Source organism: Sapajus apella, unplaced genomic scaffold, assembly GCF_009761245.1.
Source record: "Sapajus apella isolate SASKATOON/1434 unplaced genomic scaffold, GSC_monkey_1.0 scaffold76, whole genome shotgun sequence".
NCBI classification, from domain to species: domain Eukaryota; kingdom Metazoa; phylum Chordata; class Mammalia; order Primates; family Cebidae; genus Sapajus; species Sapajus apella.
Window position 1 is genome coordinate 4,436,580 of NW_022437016.1, and position 15,308 is coordinate 4,451,887.

Here is a 15,308-nt window from a genome sequence, read left to right on the forward strand (position 1 = left end):
AAAAATTCCTGGAAGAGAACATAGGTAGAAAGCTCCTCAACACTGGCCTTAGCAATGATTTTTTTTTTTTTTACATCATACCAAATGCTCAGGCTACAAAAGCAGACATAAATGAGACCATAGTAAACTAAAAAGCTTCTTCAAACCAAAGGAAATATTTAACAAGCTCAAAAGGCAACCTACAGACTGGGAAAAAGTACTTGCAAATCACATATTTGATAAGAGATTACTATTCAAAATTTATAAAGAACTCTTACAACTCAATAGCAGAAAAACAATCCAATTTAAAAAAAGGACCTCAACAGACATTTCTCCAAAGAAGACATAAAAATGGCTAACAGGAACATGGAAAGGTACTCAACATCATTAATCATCAGAGAAGTGCAAATTAAAACCACTATACAGTTATCACCTTGCTCCCATAAGGATGGCTATTATAAAAAAGACAAGAGATAGCAAATGTTGGTGACCTTGTGAAGAAAAGGAAACCTTTGTATACTGTTGGTGGGAATGCAGATTGGTACAGCCATCATGAAAAATAGTATAGAGGTTCCTAAAGAAATTAAAAATAGAACTACCATACAACACACAAATCCCTCTTCTGGGTGTATTTCTAAAGGAGATGAAATCAGCACACATAAAGATATCTGCACTCCCATATTAACTGCAGTACTATTCACAATAGCCAAGATATGGAAAGAATCTAAATACCTATCAACAAATAAATGTATAAAGAAAATGTTGTATGCAGTTGTCTCTCAGAATCTATTGGGAACTGGTTCCTCAACTCCCCCAAGATACTAAAATCTGATGATGTTCAAGTCTCTTTTATAACGTAGTATTGCATACAACCTACATACATCTTCCTGAAGACTTAAATCTTTTATAGATTACGTATATTGCCTAATGCAATGTAAATACTATTAAATGATTATAATGCTGTATTTTGAAAAATTATATGAAAAAAAAAGAAAATGTGATACATATACACCATGGAATACTATATAGCCATAAAAAGAATGAAACTATGTCCTTTGCAGCAACATGGATGGAACTGGAAGCCTGATGCTAAGCAAATTAATACCAGAATAGAAAATCAAACACTGCATCTTCTCAATAATAATCGGGAGCTAAACATGGAGCACACATGGACATAAATATAGAAAAAATAGACTCTGGGGACTATTAGAGGGTGGAAGGAAAGGAGGAGTGGGTTAAAAACTATCTCTTGAGTACTATGCTTACTACCTGGGTCATGAGATCTGTACTTTAAACCTCAGCATTACACGCTATTCCCATGTAACAAATCCGCACATGTATCTCCTGTATCTAAAAAAAATGTTAGTTTTTATAAATTAAAAAAAATTGTATTATTTGTATTATTGTACTGTTATTTCATTTTTTAAATTTTTTTATCCACAGTTTGTTGAATTCATGGTTCTGGAACCCACAGATATGGAAAGCTGACTCTCTCTCCCTCTCTCTCTATACACACACACACAATATAACATTTTTCAGTTTCAAAAGAATATCCTGTTTGTTACAACATAGAAAGATCTACACAACATTATTCTAAGCAAAAATAATCCAGACACAGAAATAAAAATATTACATTATTTCAAGTGCAGAAGGAAAAAGAGCTCAAACACACAGAGATAGAGAAATAGAGAGTGGAAACAGCGGTCACTGTGCTTGTGGTGGGTAGGGGAAATGCAGAAATGTAGGTCAAAGGATACAAAATCGCAGATAAGTAGAATGAACAAATTTACAGAATTAATACAGTATTGGGGATTGCTGTTAAATAGATTTTAGCTGCTCTTGTAACAAAAAAGTAATGAGGTGAAATGATAGCCATGTTAATCTGCTTCACTACAGTAACCATTTTTCTGTCAATATGTATCTCCTAACAGCATGTTGTAAACCTCAAATATACACAATAAAATTGTTTTCAGAAAATAAAGTGCTTGCAAAATATTTAATGTTTTACACTGGAAAAATGAACAAATGGAAAACCTACTATATTTGTCAGGTGGCCACAAATTCTTTGATATTCCTCCCATAAAGACAGGAGGTCTATGTACGATCCCTTGAATCTGGAAAGACCCTACCATGGCTTTGGCCAATGTAATAAGGCAGAAGTGATTTACACAGTTTAAGGTGCAGACCTGAAGAGACTGGTAGCTTTCACTTCCTACCTCTTGGAAAACTCCCTCTTGTACCTCTGAGATCCATTCTAAGCAATCTGGTCACTCTACTGTAGGACTACACAGAGAGACCTTGGAAAGGAAGAACTGCCCAGCTGAGGCCGGCCTTCTGGCCATCTCTGCTTCAGACATGTGCAGGAAGCCTTCTGGTAACTTCCAGGCCAGCCTCACTGCCAACTAAACACCAATAAGTGACTGCAATCAACTTCACATAGAACATAATTGCCCAGCAACTTCCAGCATAAATTCCTGACCCACAGATCATGAGCAAAATATAACAATTGGTTTTTTAAGCCTCTAAATTTGCATCAATTTGTTATACAGAAATATATATTCAGAACATTATATTTTATGACCTCCAAAGAGAACCCAGGTTATCTCTTTCATTCTATGATTAGTGAACTGTGCTACTGTACTAGGGAGCATTCTAAAAATGCCTCTTCTTCTCCCTGGTTCCAGGCTCTAATCCCCAGGACCTGTGACTGTGGTAAGATAGCACTCTGGTGATTGTGTTCTTTTACATAACAAAGGTGACCTACAGAGGAAGACTATCTTAATGGACCTGATCCAATCAGATGTGTTCCTTTAGAAACAGAGAGTTTTCTCTGGCTATTGGCAAAATTCAGAAGTCTGAAATGTGAGAAGGATTCCATGCACCTTTATTCTTTTGAAGACGAAGAAGACGTTGTGCAAGGCCTGGAGAAGGGCCCTAGGCATTCATAGAGAATCCCTGCCAACAACCAGCAAGGAAACAGTAACCTCAGTCCTATAACCACAAGGAACTGAATTCTGCCAACACCTTAAAGGAGCTTGGGCTTGTTTCTTCCCCAGAGCCCACTGGTAAGAGGCTGGTCTGTCCAACACCTTGATTTCAGCCTGTGAAGCATAAAGTGAAGACCCAGCTATACCATACCTAAACTCCTGGCCCCTGGAAACTATGACATAATAAATCTGCATTGTTTTAAGTTTCTTAATTTATGGTAATTTGCTATATATCAATATAAAATTAATACAGTTATTCTGGACAAAACTTTCATTTTACTCCTTAATAAAATGATAAAGTAGATTATACAATCTTTTAAGTTTGTCAGGCACAAAATTTTCTAATTTCATAATATTTATTAAGTCATTTAGCCTTCCTGAGCCTCAGGTTTCTAAAGCAAAACATAGATGCAAAACCAATTCCGAGACCGTTTTATCTTTTAGATAGTCTATCTTCTAGATCTCAAGCTGTCTGTGAACAGGGGCACTTACTGTCTTGCTCACACCTCCACCACTTGTATACTGCCTGGCACTTAGTGAGTATTCACTAAATATTTGTTGAATGAATTAATGAATTAATTAATAAGTGAAGATTTAGTATAAACATTGACAAGAAAAAGGTCTATGCCTATGTGGGATGACAACAGAATAATGAGTATTACTTCATAATCTTGGGCAAATCATTCATTTCTGTGAGTCTTAGTTTTCTCACCTGTAAATGGGGAGAGGGATCCTCACTCCTCACTCTACCACACCCACTGGTTATTCTGATCACATAATATCATCAGTGTGAAAGCCCTTTACGAACTTTAAAATAACCTATATATAAGGTACGTATTTGTTTTGGTAATAGTTTGCTTTTTAAGGTTAGCACTGTCTCTAAGCCACATGGGGTAAATTTATTTCCTAATTGTACCAGAAATGGAGCACCTTCCTGCTGTTACTTTTGCAGCTGCTGTTTAGCAGTGGTGCCACCTCTCAGCAGGTGCGGTACCTGCAGGGAGACAAAGCCATTGGCACCTGCCTAAGCAGAAGGTGTCAGAAACTCAACTCAAAGACGACTTACTGAAAGATGAAGATCTCTACTAACAAGAAGGGAATGACAACCTGTGATATCACACCAAATAATCTTAGTAATTGCCTCTTAATCTGGTGTAAACTTTTTCTCCAAAGCTATGTTTTGAGGAGCCCAATCTCTTGAAAAACTTCAAAAAGAAAGATTCTATGGCCAAATAAATTGAAAAATCTGCAAACCTGACCTCTGCTTCATTTAGCTTTTTTTTTTTTTAATTCAACATTTTCTAAACTCATTCAAACCCAGACACCACTTCCTTATTTTCCTCTTTTTCAATGTCCTATAGGATTCACTTAGTGGAACTCATTTTTGCTTAGTTTCTACCAAGTGCATAGAAAGAGGTGCGACCATGTTTAAGGCAGTGAAGAGAGACTTAATCCAAGTCTGGTGTGGCCCTTAGACTAGTGGCATCAGTATCACCCAGGACAGAGTACCCACCTCAGTTCTACTGAATCAAAAATAGACACTAGGCCCAGAAACTTATGTTCAGAAAGCACTCTGGCTGACTGTGATGCTAATTCCAGTTTGGGAAGCAGTGCTTTCATCCACAGATCATGTCAGCACAGGGGAGAAATACTGAATCTTCTTACACCCAACAGAGAGATTCCATTGATTCTCCAGTTCATCTTTCTAATGGCTACCAGAGAACCTTTACTAAGCCACAGCGTCCCTTCTATTATTTTTCCCTCTGGCTTCACATCACCTTAATGACAAGATACAAACTCCACCACTAGGTATTCAATCCCTCCATAATTTCCCAACATACAGGTCTAACCTTATTCAATAACAATAAGGACAACTGCACTAAGTGCTAATATTTATTGACCACTTACTACATGCCAGGAATAGTGAATATGTATCTTGCGTGATCCTTACAACAACCCTGTGGAGGAGATATTATCCTCATTTTGCAGATGAGGACACTTAAGGCCAAAGGACACTGAGCACATTGCTTGCCAAGATTTAACCTCAGTCTTCTCTGGTTCCAAGGCCTAGGTACTTAATCCTGACCTATATCCTATTTCTGATTTGATATTTTTGGATAAAATTAATCCCACCTTCTATTCTTCATAGGTACATATTGTTTTAGTGAATGGTAAGTCATTCTTTTCATTGCAAGTACAAAGCATAATCATCCCTCGGCTCCCATGTGAAATGTCCCCTCATTTCAGTGCAGCAAAGGCTATGTTGTGGTGTTCCAGGCACCTTATCGATCACTGAGAATACACTAGTTAGCAAGAAAAACAAGTTACCTGCCTTCACTGAATTTGTGATCAAGGAGGAGAAATCTGGGCTTAAACATAGCATTGCAAATATGGCAAATGCTAGAAAAAAATGAAACACAAGCTGCAGTAAAGGCATATAAGAGGATGGCGTAACTTGGTCCACTGAGTCGCGCCAAATATTCCTAAGAAATCAGGGATCCACCTGAAAATTAAAGGATGAATAAAGTAATCCAGACACAGGAAAGCATTTTTTCCAGTCTCCCCAGCAGGAATGCATTTCTCTCGTTCTCTCCTCTTGCAGCATTTCCCTTTGCTACTCAAACTCTCTGTCTATAATATGGGAAGCATAGTAGAACCTTTTTTTATAGGGTTGTTGTAAAGATTACATACATTAATATATATAAGGCACTGACAACTGTGTCTGGTACATAATAAATGGTCAGTGTGTGTCAACCATTATTATCATCATTTTTTTCTTACTATAATATATGATCTTGAGTGGGTCGTTCCAGTAAGAGTGGCAAGTTACTAGGAATCAGAGTTTCCCTGTCAAGTGGGATAAGCTCTCATAATTGACCTCTATTAGGTAATTGTGGGAAAACGACTCTTCCTCCCACCAGATAGATGTGGTGTGTGAGCTGATGGTGCATTGAATACTCTTGTCTGGTTGGTTACACTTCCACATGCTTCTATTTCCACCAAGTAACAAGTATAAGAGCTGAAAGTCAGTTTTGTATATTCCCAAACCAGTTTATGCGCATTGTATTTGCTACTATTATATCTTAGAGCTAAAAAGTTATAAAATAAGTAAATTAAAACTAAAATAAATCAATGAAATATGAATTGCTTTTTTTCTGTGGAAACTAATTTGAATTCTATAAAGACCAGTTATTGGCAAAAATGACCATCGATTTAAATAAAGGGGAAGGAACAAAAAAACTACAAACATTTAAGTTGTTTTTTAAGAATCTAAGCTGTTACTCCACTTTGAATAAACCGAAGTTTGAAATGTTATGCAATTATGGTATGGTTTATGGAAGAACACCAGTAAAATGTTAAATAGAATATACCACTACCTTCAAAAAAGATTTTGGCTTTACTTCAAGAGGCTGGCCAAGAAATGTGCATTTACATGTTTTTAAATTAAAACAAAATGGTTCATATATGTATAGCATGTATACATTTTAGGATTTCCTAGTTTAACTTCACTTTTTAAATTAACCAACAAACTACTGATCTCCAGTTTTGTCCAATAAAGAGCCACATGCTTGGCCATTTTACTGTGTGCTAACCCTGGCATCTATGTTTTATTATTGGTTCTCCAAGGCTGGCTACTATTTTTCTCTCCATCACGCTAAGTAGAAAACTGAAGCTTGAACACCTTAATACTATGCTGAGTATTATCAACAGTAAATGATGGTCACACACTTTGGTCTGTCAGACTAGAGAGTCTGAAGTCCTGAGCTTCTTATTTTGTTTATTATATGATGACATTTTGTTTGTTAGGCTCATGCTTTATTTTACACAACAGGAGCATCCATTTCTTGGAAATAGAAAGTGTTATCATCAAATATCTAGGGTCTACTACTGCTGTGCTCTTGAATATATTAAGGTTTTTTTTTTTTTGAAACAAAGTCTTGCTCTGCTGCCCAGGCTCAAGTGTAGCAGCGTGATTTTGGTTCATTGCAACCTTGCAACCTCTGTCTCCAAGGCTCAAGCAATTATCATGCCTCAGCCTCCTGAGTATCTAGGATTACAGGTGTGCACCAACACACTGGGCTAATTTTTGTATTTTTTTCGTAGAGACAGGGTTTCTCCATGTTGCCCAGGCTGGTTTTTAACTCCTAGCCTCAAGTGATCCACCTGCCTCGGCCTCCCAAAGTGTTGGGATTATAGGCATGAGACACTGCGCCTGGCTTTGAATATATTAATATTATATCTGTGTATTTCTTTACAAGTTATGAAGAATTTTCACATATATCATACAAATTGACTAGGGCAACAACTCTGTGGGGTAGTCTTTCTTATTATCCTAACAATACAGATGGGGAATCAGAGGGCTCTGGTAGGTTTGGAGACTTTTGGAGGTCAGACATCTAATGAATAACAAAGACGGGACTGTCAGTCTAATAAACTGAAACTGACTTGAGTTCAATAAAATATAGGAAGCCATATCCCTCTGCCCCACTGCAGGAGTCTATGGAGATTAAATCCAAAGGCAAGTAAGTACAGGGTTCAGAGAGAAGAATCAAAATCAGTGTGAATATTGAGGGTCATCAGAATAGAGATAACGATTATCTTGGTAGCCAGAGTCTTTCTATAGACACCAATTAAACACTGTATGGAGAAGGAAATATGTTAAAAGCTGACATGGGTTCAGAAGCTAAGGCCCCAGCTTCAGAGCCTGAGGTTGATGCCCCCAAGAGATTTTCATCTCAACAATGCATAATTACATTGTGCTTGGCTGAGGCTCAGACTGCTGGGTCAAGGCCATGTGAATTTGAGAAGTAAAAATAAATCAAAGACCAAGCATCATCAGAATAATTCTACTGTCTACCCTCAAGTTAAGCTTCCATGGATCTTGTTTGCCTCACAATAATCTTAAATTAAAAAAAAAAAAAAAACAGACGATAGCCAGATGTAAGGAAGAAGTATCAAATCACACTGACCTTAAGTACTACTTGATGCTAGGAGTTTTACTTCATTTCATTACATTGATTAGTATCTGTTTTTCTTTTTTTTTTCCCCCCCAAGTAAAGAACATTTCCCAAAGTAATAGAATTAACAAGTGGTAACTTTGGGATTTGCATTCGGGTCAGTTGAAGACAATTGCCGTTTGCAGTTTCGATTTTACCAACCTGTCTGGACTGTCAGTCTACTGGTCTGAAGTTTAGTTATGATCTGTTCACTAATTCCCTGAGTGACTCTGGAAAAGCCACTTAACTCCCTTTGATCTTAGTTTCTTCATTTGTGAATGAGGAAGATAATCTAAATATATTCAACATATGTAGAAAGTACATATACTTTATATATGATCATGAAACTCAGTTTGCAGAAGATTACGTCAATATGCCTTGTGGCACATTCTAAGAAGCAAATAACTTATGTGTCTGTTCACTGATCAAAGTTTTTTGAATAGCTACTGTGTGTCAGGTAGTGTGGTAGAAAGTTATAAGAACAAAGTTATGAAGAATATAAAAAAGTATGAGCGAGCTAATAGTCTCATGGGAGAGATAGGCACTAACAGATAGATTTCAAAAGGGAAAATGGTAGTCAGGTGCAGTGGCTCAGAGAGACTAAGGAGGGAATATTGCTTGAGTCCACAAGTTTGAGACAAACACGGACAACATAGTGAGGTTTTGCCTATACAAAAAAATTAGAAAAAACTAGCCAGGTATGGTTGTGTGCACCTGTAGTCCCAGATTCCTGGGAGGTTGAGGCAGATGATCATTTAAGCCCAGGAGTTTGAGGCTACAGTGAGCTATGATCATACCATTGTGCTTCAGCCTGGGTGACAAGGCAAGACGCTGTTTTAAAAAAAAAAAAAAAAGATATACTGGTAAACTGGGATTTGGGTTCAATTAGAAAATTAAAATGATAAGGAAGCATATAAACAAGTCCTAAAACAGCCTTTCAATGTGGGGACCATGTTCTTGAGGAATATTTGAGCTGATGTGTGAAGGGCAGGTAGGTAAAAGCTACCACAGTGAAGAACAAAAAACAAAAAAGGAAGGCATGTTCAAGCAGAAGGAATAGCCCGGGTGAAGCCTTTGAAATGAAAGGCTTGGGGGAGGGGTGGAATTAGGCATTTAGAGAACTCAAAGAAAATTAGCAGAACTGTCCTGTCACTGAGAGAGCCAAGAAATGCTGTGGAACCCAGCCAAGGAGGAGGCAGGAACCAGATCCTAGCAGATCTGTAGGCCACCTTAGGATTTTCTTTTTTCTCCTAAAAGCAGTAACCAAAAAGTTTTAAACAGGGATGGAACAAGATTGAATTTGCTTCCTAAGTGATAATTCTGACTGCCATGGAACACAGATTGCAAAGTGACCAAAGTAGATTCTGGGAAACTTAATTAAAAGGACACTGTAATTTCAGGCAAAAGAAGATTTTAATTTGAACTTTAGGCTACTTATTAAAATTGACTAATTAGTATCATCTGAAATGCTGCTCAAAGATTGGATTACTGACCTTCTACCAATATTCTAGAATTGAACTGTTACTCTCATTCTCTGTAAATGTTATGTCTCTTAGAGTTGGGAAGGACCTCAGAGATAATTGAGCCTTGTTGTTTTTGTTTTAGCAAAAAATAAAGAAAGAAAGAAAAAAATCACCTTGGGTTCTCGAATGAATTTTAATTCAGAATTTCCATAAAGAAAACCACTGAAGAGCTGCCCCAGTTAAAGGTGAGGTACAATTGTTCACTATTCAACCTGCACCCCACCTCTGCAAGGCAGGATTTCTATACCCAGTGCTCTCACAAAGGGCAGAATAAGACTTGAACTCAGGTCTCTGGCTTCACAAAACAATGTCTTTTCACTTTTCAGCACACCTGGAGCCTCGATAATGATGGTTTGAGGACCAAGGCACAGCTGTTTGTATCTTTAAATGCCTTCCAGTGGCTGACACAAGATTGGAAGATCAGGTGGTGAGTAAACATTCAAGTTATTGCACAGGAACCAGCTAAATTCAGCTGTGCCCAAGATGACTCTGTGCTTCTTTTCTTCCTCCCTCCCTTCCTTTCTACCTTATGCCGCCTCTATTCCTTTTTTTCTTCCTCTTCTCTCCTGCCTCCCTCCCTTCCTTCATCTGCCTTTTGCAATGACAGGCAATTTCCACCACTATGCAATGCAGTTTTTAGTCTTGGTAGGTCATCTAAACACCTTGGATCATCTTGCCTCGGGGATAGGTAGAAGAGCATAGGAGTAACAAGAAGGGATTCTGCTGGGCTTGAACCTGTCTTCTACCTGCTATTCAATCATCAGCAAGTCATTTAACATCTCTATGCCTTAATTTCTCTATTCATAAAGTGGGATAAATTAGTGGTACCTCACAGGGTTGTTACAGTGATTAAATAAGATAAAAGCCATATGACAGTGGCCGGTGCATGGTAAATGCTTTAGAAGTGTTAACTATGAAATGTCGCCATGAACCTGAACTCAGCCCCATTCCCTTCTTGATGAGTTTGGCTTCAAGTTCACCCCGATTGCCTAGCCCCCTTTCTAGAGCATTCAGAGTTCACAAATGTATACACGACCCCTGGTGAGCCCCCTAGTGGCCCTCTGAGGCAGGCAATCAGAAATTATTATACCCATTTTATAGGTGATAAAGCCAAGGCTTAAAAAGTCTCAGTGTCCAGTAATACCTGAGACCAAACTTAAAGTCCATCTTTCCCTTTTTAACTCTACATAGTGTAAGGATCTCCTGGTGACAAGACAAGCCACAGGAATCTTACTGTGGGTCCCTGCCTTCCCTTGATATGTCCAGCTGCAGTCTGACACTAGGGCCAGCTCTCCTGTGGGCTAACAGAAATCCATCACAGTATCCCCAGACTCTCAAACAGAACCTAATACATAATGATCACCCAATAAACATTTGGTCAAGTGTTGAACTCCCATCTATGGATATGGTCTGGAGTTATCTTGCTGCTCTCCTCTTAGCAAGCACTGGGCCTTGGAATGGGATGAATCTTACTTACGTTTGTGCTTCTAAAGCCTGCCACATAGTACGCTCTCAGGAAATGTATACTGAGTTGTACTGCACTGAGACAGGCCTCTTCTAGTTACCTACAGGGAATATGTCTTCCTGGGTTTCTGCTTGGGCTTGAGAGTTAATTCAGGGCTCCATGTTCAGGGACATTTCCTGCATCTCAGCACACTAGAGTCTACATGTTTCAATCGTCATCTACTACCCTCAACCTTGATGAGCAAACCCTGCCTTTTACCACACACTAAACCAGGGTGCCCCAAACACAGCACAGCCACCTATCTGCCACTGTACACTGCTTAAATAACATGGGTTCTTGCTGCTCTGCACAGTGACTGTGACCATCAAGTCCAACAGTAAAATCAGCAAAATAAATCTAATCTGTCCTGACCTGCCCATGTGACCTTGGATGAATTAATCACACCTGCCTCATCAGTTTCCTAACCTATAAATGATCCAATAGCATCTACTTCACAGAGATGGGATGAGTATTAGATAAAAAATACATGTCACCAATGCTCAATCTCACTGGGTAACTAACTACTGAGTGCCAAGAAATTTATATGCCAAATATCAGTGCTTGGGGGAAAAAACGAAGGAGGACAATACCCAACATGTATTGAGTGCTGTCCATGTGCTAATCACTGTCCTAAGCAATTTATGTAGGTGAAAGCATTTAATCCTGAAAACAACCTTCTGATGTAGGCACTATTATCAGCTCCATTTTACAGATAAGAAAATTGAGGCTCAAAGGTTTCAGTAACTTCCTCCAGGCTTACAATGTAACTGGCTAACAAAGTTGGGATTTGAACCAAGGTGGCCTAACTCCAGAATCTTTAGCTGACTCTATTGCTTATTATACTATCTGCTCAGTAAGTAGCTATTACTGCTTCATTATTGTTATTATTATTAATCTTATGTCCCCTATGTCCAAGATAGTCACCTCTAGCTCCAATTCTACTCAATTTCTATTGTGCCTCGTCTCTAAAATATACGTCCCCAGCCCCCATAATGAACTGCACCTCCAAATATTCACGCCCGTGAACCTAGGTTAGGATTTTAGCCAACAGAATGTGGTGGAAATGACGCTCTCCAACTTCCAAGGCTAAGCTGTGAAAAAGTCTTAAGGCTTGCCTTTGGTCTCAGAACACTCCCTCTCTGAACGCAGCTGCCATGCTGCAAAAAGTCCAGTCCCCACGGAGAGGTCCTGTGTGGGCACTCCAGTGACAGACCCAGCTGAGCCCCCAGCTGGCAGCCAACATCAACTGGCTCTGAGAGCGTGTCATTTTGGAGATGCAGCCCAGTCAAGTCCCCAGATGACAAGAGCCCCAGCCAGCTTGAGACATCTCAGCTGTATCAAGTCAAGATACACATTCATAAGAGACAATAACATAGTGTTATTTTGAGCCACTACATTTTGGGGTGAATTGTTTTACACCAATAGACAGCCAACATACTGTTTTTGCCTTCCAGCCAATATTACGTTTTTAGCAAGCATTGAAGCCAAGTTTTAATTAGCTATAGTTGACCTCTCACTAAATCTAAATCTTAACATTTCTTTGAAGTAACAAAAAATTAATCAACATTCATTGACCCTGTGCACATTATTAACCTTTCTGTGCCTCAGTTCCTTTATCTGTAAAATAGGAATAGTAACAGGACCACTTCATAAGACTGTAGTGAGGAGGAAATTAGTTAATCTCATATAAGATGCTAAAGAACAGTGCCTGACCTTTAGAATACATATACTAAGTGACAGCTCCTTCCCTTCTGTCTCTTACTCTCTCCCTTCCTCCCTTCCTTTTAACTGATTCAGGCACTTTACCAAGGCTATTTAAATTTTAAAATCTTAATCATCATACTTAACCTGAAGGCAAGTGTTATTATCCCCTTTCACAAATGAGGTGCAGGGCCTTATATAAAGCTCTGTGTCTGGTAAGTGATGGAGCCAGGAGCTGGACCAATCCATGTGTGGCTATGGCCCTGTGCTTGTTCCCTCTTTCCCTCTCCCATCTTACCTTAACAATGCCACCTGTTTGTGAAACAAGTAAACATCTCTGTGGCACCTGCTGCAGTAATGGCACCTGCTCAGCACACTCATCTTCCACAGACTTCAGCAAGCAGGCATATTGAAACCAAGCAATCAGTTCATTTGCAAATACCAGCTTGCTCAGCTAGAGGTGGCCCAAGGTTCCCAGTGTTAGCACCTCTGTCTGACACTGCTCCATGGCAGAGAGGTGCCCTGCAGTGTGAGAAATGCTCATTAAAGCCTCAGATTCAGATGTCAGGAAGCAGCCCACAGCCAGGCCAAGGAAGTTCATTTCTCCTGGGAAGGCTTCAGAGGAATTGGCCAAAGAGCCTAGTGTCTGTGTGCTCCTACCCCTCAGTACCTAGCATTCAATACTCTTCAAACTAATATAATTGAGTGACCTACCAATGGTGGAATGCCAGACATCCTCTCCAAGTGAGAAGAACACTAAGATTAGGGCAGGTTTTCTCCTCTTAGGAGGAGAGAGGGCAACACTGTGAGCTCTTTCCTTGAAGGTCCCAGTGATGGTAGAGCATTTTTAGCTATCTACACCTGACAGCTTGCAAAAGGAGAACAGAGACTTATTCAAAGATGCAGACACCTACACTGAGCATGGTGAAGTGACTTGCCTGAGGCCACACAGCTTACTAATGGTGGGACGTAAATTCAGACTCCTTGACTTTTCCCAGTGTTACTCCTATTATCCAGTGCTGCCCTCCTTCCTCCCTTGTAACGCCTATCCAGCTGCCCTCCTTTGAAAATCCTCTGGAGTCTTCCCTGAACCTGGCATATCTGATTATGCTCAGTCTCTGGAGAGTTTACTCATCTTTAACAAATATGCCTTCCCAGTGTCTTTGGAACTTGGATCTTACTTTCCATTGTCTGAGGTGACAATCGCCATAACTGAAAGAGGTTATTTGTTTGAATTCTCATAATGGTTAAGCGTTGCCCTCCTCAACCAGGTTTGCATGGAGCTTGGTTGCTCCTTAGGATGCACAGGTTCTTCACCTAAAGATCTGATCAAAAGCTACCTCCTATAATATTATGGGCTGAAGTATATACCCCTCCAAACTTATATGTTAAAGTCCTAGATCCCAGGTCCTCAAAATGTGACTGTATTTGGAGATAGGGTCTTTAAAGTGGTAATTAAGTTAACATGAGATCACTGAAGTCAGCTCTAATCCAACATGACTGGCATCTTCTTAAGAGAGGATATTAGGGCAGGTGGCTCATGCCTATAATTCCAGCACTTTGGGAGGCTGAGGTGGGTGGATCACCTGAGGTCAAGAGTTCAAGACCAGCTTGGCCAACCCTGCAAAACCCTGTCTCTACTAAAAATAAAAAAATTAGCTGAGTGTGTGGTACACACCTGTAATCCCAGCTGCTGCAGAGGCTGAGGCAGGAGAATTGCTTGAACTTGGGAGACAGAGGTTGCAGTGAGCCGAAACAGTGCCACTGCACCCAGCCTGGGCCACAAAGTGAGACTCCATCTCAAAATAAATTTTAAAAATTAATTTATAAAAATAAAAGAGAGAGAGGCTTTTAGGACGCAGATGCACACAGAGGAAAGACCGCATGGAGACACAGGGAGAAAACAGCCATTCACAAGCCAGAAAGAGGGGCCTCAGAAGAAAACAAGCCTGCTGACAGCTTGATCTTGGGCTTCCAGCCTCCAGAACTACGAGATAATAAATTTCCATTGTTTAAGCAACTGGTTCCATGGTACTTAGTTACGGCAACTCGCACACACTAATACATATGGGATCTGATTGACAGAAGAACCCCTCCCCACTCCTGCTGTACAAGACATCTTTCACAGCACTGTTCCCTGTGTGTGTTTCTGAATTTCCCACAGTGCTCGATGTGGGTCTCATGGCAGATGTGCGATGGATCTAAAGGAAGCTTCTTCAGAGACTTGCTGGTGGTAGCAGTCTGTGCATCTGTTGCACTTGACAAGAAAGCAAGTTTGTGACCTTTTCTAGTCCTTAGTTCAGCAGCATTGCAACAAGAAATTGGCAAAAGAAATTCTATTTAATCCACGAAGTAATATGATTACAAACTAGATGCAAAGCAGTCGGCTCAAATTTGGAGGGAATGGGGAAAACAGAGGTAAGCATGAGTATCTGTACAAGGAGGATGGTTCATAAGGGTGGTAAAGAAAGAAATACGCTGACTAAGGAAAGGATTTTAGATTAGTGGGAATCTAGAATAAGAAGCCTTCTATATTGGCCAGTACAATCGGGAAAACTTTATGGAGGGAACAGCAGCATTAGCTCTGACTCAAGAAAAATGAGAAAAAAAAAAAAAG

The 15,308-nt window shown here is 39.6% G+C and overlaps 1 protein-coding gene and 1 long non-coding RNA gene across 2 annotated transcripts in view; both read right to left on the minus strand.

Moving 5' to 3' along the window:
• Positions 1-15,308, minus strand: part of BRINP1 (BMP/retinoic acid inducible neural specific 1) — a 203,742-nt gene that overhangs the window by 19,314 nt on the left and 169,120 nt on the right. The window lies entirely within an intron of this gene.
• LOC116532363 lies at positions 9,211-14,286 on the minus strand. The gene is made up of 2 exons (XR_004260839.1): positions 11,396-14,286; positions 9,211-11,362 (listed from the first exon to the last, which is right to left on the minus strand). It is a non-coding gene; the product is annotated as an uncharacterized LOC116532363 (long non-coding RNA).